General features: G+C 36.5%; 1 protein-coding gene across 2 annotated transcripts in view; it reads right to left on the bottom strand.

Annotated features, from left to right (window-relative positions):
- The window catches only part of LOC133665104 (protein-cysteine N-palmitoyltransferase HHAT-like protein), a 62,050-nt gene extending 54,625 nt beyond the window's left edge, over positions 1 to 7,425 (bottom strand). For both annotated transcript variants that reach the window (XR_009828687.1, XM_062070307.1), the window contains exon 1: positions 7,284 to 7,425. The gene's annotated coding sequence lies outside the window, so the exon portion shown is untranslated. The remainder of the gene's footprint in view (positions 1 to 7,283) is intronic.
- Positions 7,426 to 7,500: the final 75 nt, after the last annotated feature.

Here is a 7,500-nt window from a genome sequence, read left to right as displayed (position 1 = left end):
CGGAAATTATCGGTATCGTTTTTTTAATCTGTATCGTTTTTTTTTAAAAAATTAAATCAACATAAAAAACACAAGATACACTTACAATTAGTGCACCAACCCAAAAAACCTCCCTCCACCCATTTCTTTCTGTTATCAATATTCTGATTCCTACATTATATATCAATATAAATCAATACAGTCTGCAAGGGATACAGTCCGTAAGCACACATGATTGTGCGTGCTGCTGCTCCACTAATAGTACTAACCTTTAACAGTTAATTTTACTCATTTTCATTAATTACTAGTTTCTATGTAACTGTTTTTTTATTGTTTTACTTTCTTTTTTATTCAAGAAAATGTTTTTAATTTAGTTATCTTATTTTATTATTTTTTTTAAAAAGTACCTTATCTTCACCATACCTGGTTGTCCAAATTAGGCATAATAATGTGTTAATTCCACGACTGCATATATCGGTTGATATCGGTATCGGTTGATATCGGTACAATATCGGGATATCGGCAAAAAGCCATTATCGGACATCCCTAATTATTTGCAACAAAAATAAAATTAAATATCTTGTCTTTGCAGTCTATAAAAGTGAATATAAGTTGAAAAGGATGATCAAATCATTGTATTCTCTTTTTATTTACCATTTACACGTTGTGCCAACTTCACTGCTTTTGGGTTTTGTACTTCTTCTGTGTCATTGCCTGAAATGAATGCAATGAAAAATTAATCTCCCATCACATTCTTACCAGTGACACAGCAGGAAGGGGCTAGGGAAAAGTTTGGTTAAAAACTTAGTCCTTCATAATTGACATCTCGCATGTGCTTCTTCTTGCAAAAACGCGTGCAGTGCGATCACTGATATTAAACGGGCATTGAAAAAGACGGTCCGAGGGCTTTCCCGTGACATTGCACCCGTAGAGCCTTTGGAGAGTGACAGGACGGTGACTTAAATAGGATTGCAGAGCTCCGGCTCCTCGGAATCAGCACGGTCAGCTGCGCAACCTTACCTCCCTCTCCTATTATAGCCCGAGCAGTTGGTGTGCAGCTGCACTGCTATGTCATCTGCGAGAGCACTGCTTCTCTAACTTCCCCCACCAAGAAGCACCTCGGAAAACACTCCCAAGTTCCACCATATTCACCAACGTTAAGTGAAGTGAATTATTTTTATATAGCGCTTTTCTCTAGTGACTCAAAGCGCTTTTACATAGTGAAACCCAATATCTAAGTTACATTTAAAGCAGTGTGGGTGGCACCGGGGAGCAGGTGGGTGAAGTGTCTGGCGAAAGCGGGAATCGAACCTGGAACCCTCAAGTTGCTGGCACGGCCGCTCTACCGACCGAGCTATGCCGCTAAGATACGGTAGCCTAGTAGGCCTATGTGTTTATTAAAAAGTAGTATATTTCATATTTTTGGCCACACAGTTTTTGAACAGTAACACTGTGTTTGAATATTTCATGGAGCAATTTTTTTGGGGGGGCATACAACTAGACATGGACATTCCCAAATAATTATTTTTAGATCTTTAAGATTGAAAGTGTAGCTGCTATTATGATGTTTTCAAATGACCGTAAGTCTTGAAAGTATGTCAATGGTTGGAATCTGCGCTTTTGTATGATATACTAGTTACTATAGTCATCTAATTAGTTACTATAGTAATCTAATTAGTTACTATGATCATCTAATGAGTTATTATAGCCATCTAATGAGTTACTATGGTCATCTAATTAGTTACTATGGCCATCTAATGAGTTACTATGGTCATCTACTTAGTTACTATGGCCATCTAATTAATTACTATGGTCATCTACTTAGTTACTATGGTCATCTAATTAGTTACTATGGCCATCTAATGAGTTACTATGGTCATCTACTTAGTTACTATGGCCATCTAATTAGTTACTATGGCCATCTAATTAGTTACTATGGTCATCTAATGAGTTACTATGGCCATCTAATTAGTTACTATGGTCATCTACTTAGTTACTATGGCCATCTAATTAGTTACTATGGTCATCTACTTAGTTACTATGGCCATCTAATTAGTTACTATGGTCATCTACTTAGTTACTATGGTCATCTACTTAGTTACTATGGCCATCTAATTAGTTACTATGGCCATCTAATGAGTTACTATGGTCATCTACTTAGTTACTATGGTCATCTAATGAGTTACTATAACCATCTAATGAGTTACTATGGCCATCTAATTAGTTACTATGGCCATCTAATTAGTTACTATGGCCATCTAATGAGTTACTATGGTCATCTACTTAGTTACTATGGTCATCTAATGAGTTACTATGGCCATCTAATTAGTTACTATGGTCATCTAATTAGTTACTATGGTCATGTAATTAGTTACTATGGTCGTCTAATTAGTTACTATGGCCGTCTAATGAGTTACTATGGTCATCTAATGAGTTACTATGGCCGTCTAATTAGTTACTATGGTCATCTAATGAGTTACTATGGTCGTCTAATTAGTTACTATGGCCGTCTAATGAGTTACTATGGTCATCTAATTAGTTACTATGGCCGTCTAATTAGTTACTATGGTCATGTAATTAGTTACTATGGTCGTCTAATTAGTTACTATGGCCGTCTAATGAGTTACTATGATCGTCTAATTAGTTACTATGGCCGTCTAATTAGTTACTATGGCCATCTAATTAGTTACTATGGTCGTCTAATTAGTTACTATGGTCATCTAATTAGTTACTATGGTCATCTAATTAGTTACTATGGCAATCTAATGAGTTACTATGGCCGTCTAATTAGTTACTATGGTCATCTAATTAGTTACTATGGTCATCTAATTAGTTACTATGGCAATCTAATGAGTTACTATGGTCATCTAATTAGTTACTATGGTCATCTAATTAGTTACTATGGCCGTCTAATTAGTTACTATGGCCATCTAATGAGTTACTATGGTCATCTAATTATTTACAATGGTAATCTAATTAGTTACTATGGTAATCTAATTAGTTACTATGGCTGTCTAATGAGTTACTATGGTCATCTAATGAGTTACTATGGTCGTCTAATTAGTTACTATGGCCGTCTAATTAGTTACTATGGTCATGTAATTAGTTACTATGGTCGTCTAATTAGTTACTATGGTCATGTAATTAGTTACTATGGCCGTCTAATTAGTTACTATGGTCATCAAATTAGTTACTATGGCCATCTAGTTAGTTACTATGGTCATCTAATTAGTTACTATGGCAATCTAATGAGTTACTGTGGTCATCTAATGAGTTACTATGGTCATCTAATGAGTTACTATGGCCGTCTAATTAGTTACTATGGTCATCTAATGAGTTACTATGGTCGTCTAATTAGTTACTATGGCCGTCTAATTAGTTACTATGGTCATCTAATTAGTTACTATGGCCGTCTAATGAGTTACTATGGCCGTCTAATTAGTTACTATGGTCATCTAATTAGTTACTATGGCCATCTAATTAGTTACTATGGTCATCTAATTAGTTACTATGGCAATCTAATGAATTACTATGGTCATCTAATTAGTTACTATGGCCGTCTAATTAGTTACTATGGCCATCTAATGAGTTACTATGGTCATCTAATTATTTACAATGGTAATCTAATTAGTTACTATGGTAATCTAATTAGTTACTATGGCCGTCTAATGAGTTACTATGGCCGTCTAATTAGTTACTATGGTCATCTAATTAGTTACTATGGCCGTCTAATTAGTTACTATGGCCATCTAATGAGTTACTATGGTCATCTAATTATTTACAATGGTAATCTAATTAGTTACTATGGTAATCTAATTAGTTACTATGGCCGTCTAATGAGTTACTATGGTCATCTAATGAGTTACTATGGTCATCTAATGAGTTACTATGGCCATCTAATGAGTTACTATGGTCATCTAATTATTTACAATGGTAATCTAATTAGTTACTATGGTAATCTAATTAGTTACTATGGTAATCGAAGTCTTTTTTTTTTTTGTACCCTTCACGTTAATATTCCACTGTGTTTGTTGCATTTTGTTGCGTTTCGCTTGATTGTAAATACGTGTATGGAGAGGGGGCGTGACCTTCACATGTTGTTAATATTCAGTGTTTTATCCTTCATAGTTAATATTTGGAGGTAATCCTCCTTTTTCATTGTCCCATTTACTCTCTGTAAAGCACCAGTTCCATTGGCAGCAAAACAGGCCCAGAGCATAATACTACCACCACCATGCTTGGCGGTAGGCATGGTGTTCCTGGGATTAAAGGCCTCACCTTTTCCCCTCCAAACATATTGCTGGGTGTTGTGGCCAAACAGCCCAATTTTTTGTTCAAATTAAAATTAAACGTGTGGACAATGCTGAAGAAACAAGTCCACGTCAGAAATAAACAACACATTTAACTGAAACACACCAATTTAGTCAAGAGGAGTGGTCAAAAATCCAACCAGAAGCTTGTGGATGGCTACCAAAAGCGCCTTATTGCAGGTAAACTTGCCAAGGGACATGTAAGCAAATATTAACATTGCTGTATGTATACTTTTGACCCAGCACATGTTCAGTAGACCCATAATCATACTTGCCAACCCTCCCGTTTTTAGCGGGAGAATCCCGGTATTCAGCGCCTCTCCCGACAACCTCCCGGCAGAGATTTTCTCCCGACAAACTCCCGGTATTCAGCCGGAGCTGGAGGCCACGCCCCCTCCAGCTCAATGCGGACCTGAGTGGGGACAGCCTGTTCTCACGTCCGCTTTCCCAGCGGCTTGCCTGCCCGATGACGTCATAACATCTACGGCTTTTAGAGAGTAGAGTGCACAACAAGGAGAGAGAGTTCTTGGTTTCTTATGTGGGTTTATTGTTAGGCAGTTTCATTAATGTCCTCCCAGCGCGGTAACAACACACAACAACAGCAGTCACGTTTAGTCTACCGTAAAGCAGTTCGTCTGCAGTAAACAGCAATGTTGTGACACTCTTAAACAGGACAATACTGCCACCTACTGGATAGCCTGCAGAACACTGAAATTCAAGTATTTTATTTATATGTATAATAAAATAAAAAATTAAATAAAAAAATATATATAGCTAGAATTCACTGAAAGTCAAGTATTTCATACATATATATATATGTTATATCTTAATATAATATACAATATAGTTAGTATTTTGTGTGTGTGTATATATATATATATATATATATATATATATGTATATATATATATATACATATATATATATATATATATATATATATATATATAATATATATATATATATATATATAATATATATATATATATATATATATATTAGGGATGTCCGATAATGGCTTTTTGCCGATATCCCGATATTGTCCAACTCTTTAATTACCGATACCGATATCAACCGATACCGATATATACAGTCGTGGAATTAACACATTATTATGCCTAATTTGGACAACCAGGTATGGTGAAGATAAGGTACTTTTTAAAAAAATGTATAAAATAAAATAAGATAAATAAATAAATAAATTTTTAAAAATTCTTGAATAAAAAGAAAATAAAACAATATAAAAACAGTTACATAGAAAATAGTAATTACAGAAAATTAGTCAAATTAACTGTTAAAGGTTAGTACTATTAGTGGACCAGCAGCACGCACAATCATGTGTGCTTACGGACTGTATCCCTTGCAGACTGTATTGATATATATTGATATATAATGTAGGAACCAGAATATTAATAACAGAAAGAAACAACCCTTTTGTGTGAATGAGTGTAAATGGGGGAGGGAGGTTTTTTGGGTTGGTGCACTAATTGTAAGTGTATCTTGTGTTTTTTATGTGGATTTAATTATAAAAAAAAAAAAAAAAGCGATACTGATAATAAAAAACTAGGGATGTCCGATAATATCGGCCTGCCGATATTATCGGCCGATACATGCGTTAAAATGTAATATCGGAAATTATCGGTATCGTTTTTTTTATTATCGGTATCGTTTTTTTTGTTTTGTTTGGTTTTTTTTTTTTTTTTTTATTAAATCAACATAAAAAACACAAGATGTAAGTAATATATTAGTAATAGTAATATAAAATAAAATAAAATAAGTAATATATTAGTAATAGTAATATAAACACTTACAATTAGTGCACCAACCCAAAAAACCTCCCTCCCCCATTTACACTCATTCACACAAAAGGGTTGTTTCTTTCTGTTATTAATATTCTGGTTCCTACATTATATATCAATATATATCAATACAGTCTGCAAGGGATACAGTCCGTAAGCACACATGATTGTGCGTGCTGCTGGTCCACTAATAGTACTAACCTTTAACAGTTAATTTGACTAATTTTCATTCACTACTAGTTTCTATGTAACTGTTTTTATATTGTTTTACTTTCTTTTTTATTCAAGAAAATGTTTTTAATTTATTTATCTTATTTTACTAATTTTTTTAAAAAAGTACCTTATCTTCACCATACATGGTTGTCCAAATTAGGCATAATAATGTGTTAATTCCACGACTGCATATATAGGTTGATATCGGTATCGGTTGATATCGGTATCGGTAATTAAAGAGTTGGACAATATCGGTGTGGGGAGGCGAGGCCGGCGGACCGACGGCGCCCGCTCCAAGATGGCGGCGCGCACAGTCTCGCCGTCCACGCCGCCATCTTGGAGCGGGCGCCGTCGGTCCGCCGGCCCCGCCTCCCCACAATCGGATATCGGCAAAAAGCCATTATTGGATATAAAGCATTTATCGGCATCTCTAATATATATATTATATATATATATATATATATATATATATATATATTGAAATACTTGATTTGGTGAATTCTAGCTGTAAATATACTCTCCTCTTAACCACGCCCTTAGCCACGCCCCAACCACGCCCCCACCCAAACACGCCCCCCCCCCCCCCCCCCCCCCCCCACCCCACCTCCCGATATTGGAGGTCTCAGGTTGGCAAGTATGCCATAATAAAGTCATAAAAGAACTCATTAATGTTTTTTGTGCTCCAATCACTTTATCTCCAAAATAATAAGAGTTGTAGAAATGATTGGAAACTGAAGACAGCCATTATGTTCTTTACAAGTGTATGTCCACTTTTGATGGCGACTGTATAATGTATACATAGATATATAGATTTGTTTCCCCCCCCAGGCCTGATTTAAGGTTGTTAGTATAGTTTGAGCACAAGTTGAGAAAGGGTCCTTGTGTGGTGTAACCATGGAGTCCCGCAGTGTTCCGCCGCATGCAGAGTAGCGCTCATTATTACCGTACAAGACCGGCGTTCACTAACCTGGCGTCCGCTAACCTGGCGTCCGCTCCACGCAGCCGATAGCGCTGGTCTCGTCGGTGTAGGGGAGAAAAAAAGGCGTGGAGGCGGGAGGTCAGATCATCCGTCTTGCGGGGGGGCTCTGCTGCCTGCAATCGCCAGCCAGCCAGCAGGCAGGATGCAGCAGGCTTGACAGGAGGGAGGGAGGAGGGAGGGAGGAGGTTGGGGGTTATATTTATCCTCCGCACTGCGCCGC

This window comes from Entelurus aequoreus, linkage group LG14, assembly GCF_033978785.1.
Source record: "Entelurus aequoreus isolate RoL-2023_Sb linkage group LG14, RoL_Eaeq_v1.1, whole genome shotgun sequence".
Taxonomy (NCBI): Eukaryota; Metazoa; Chordata; class Actinopteri; order Syngnathiformes; family Syngnathidae; genus Entelurus; species Entelurus aequoreus.
This window is presented reverse-complemented; position numbering and strand designations above follow the sequence as displayed.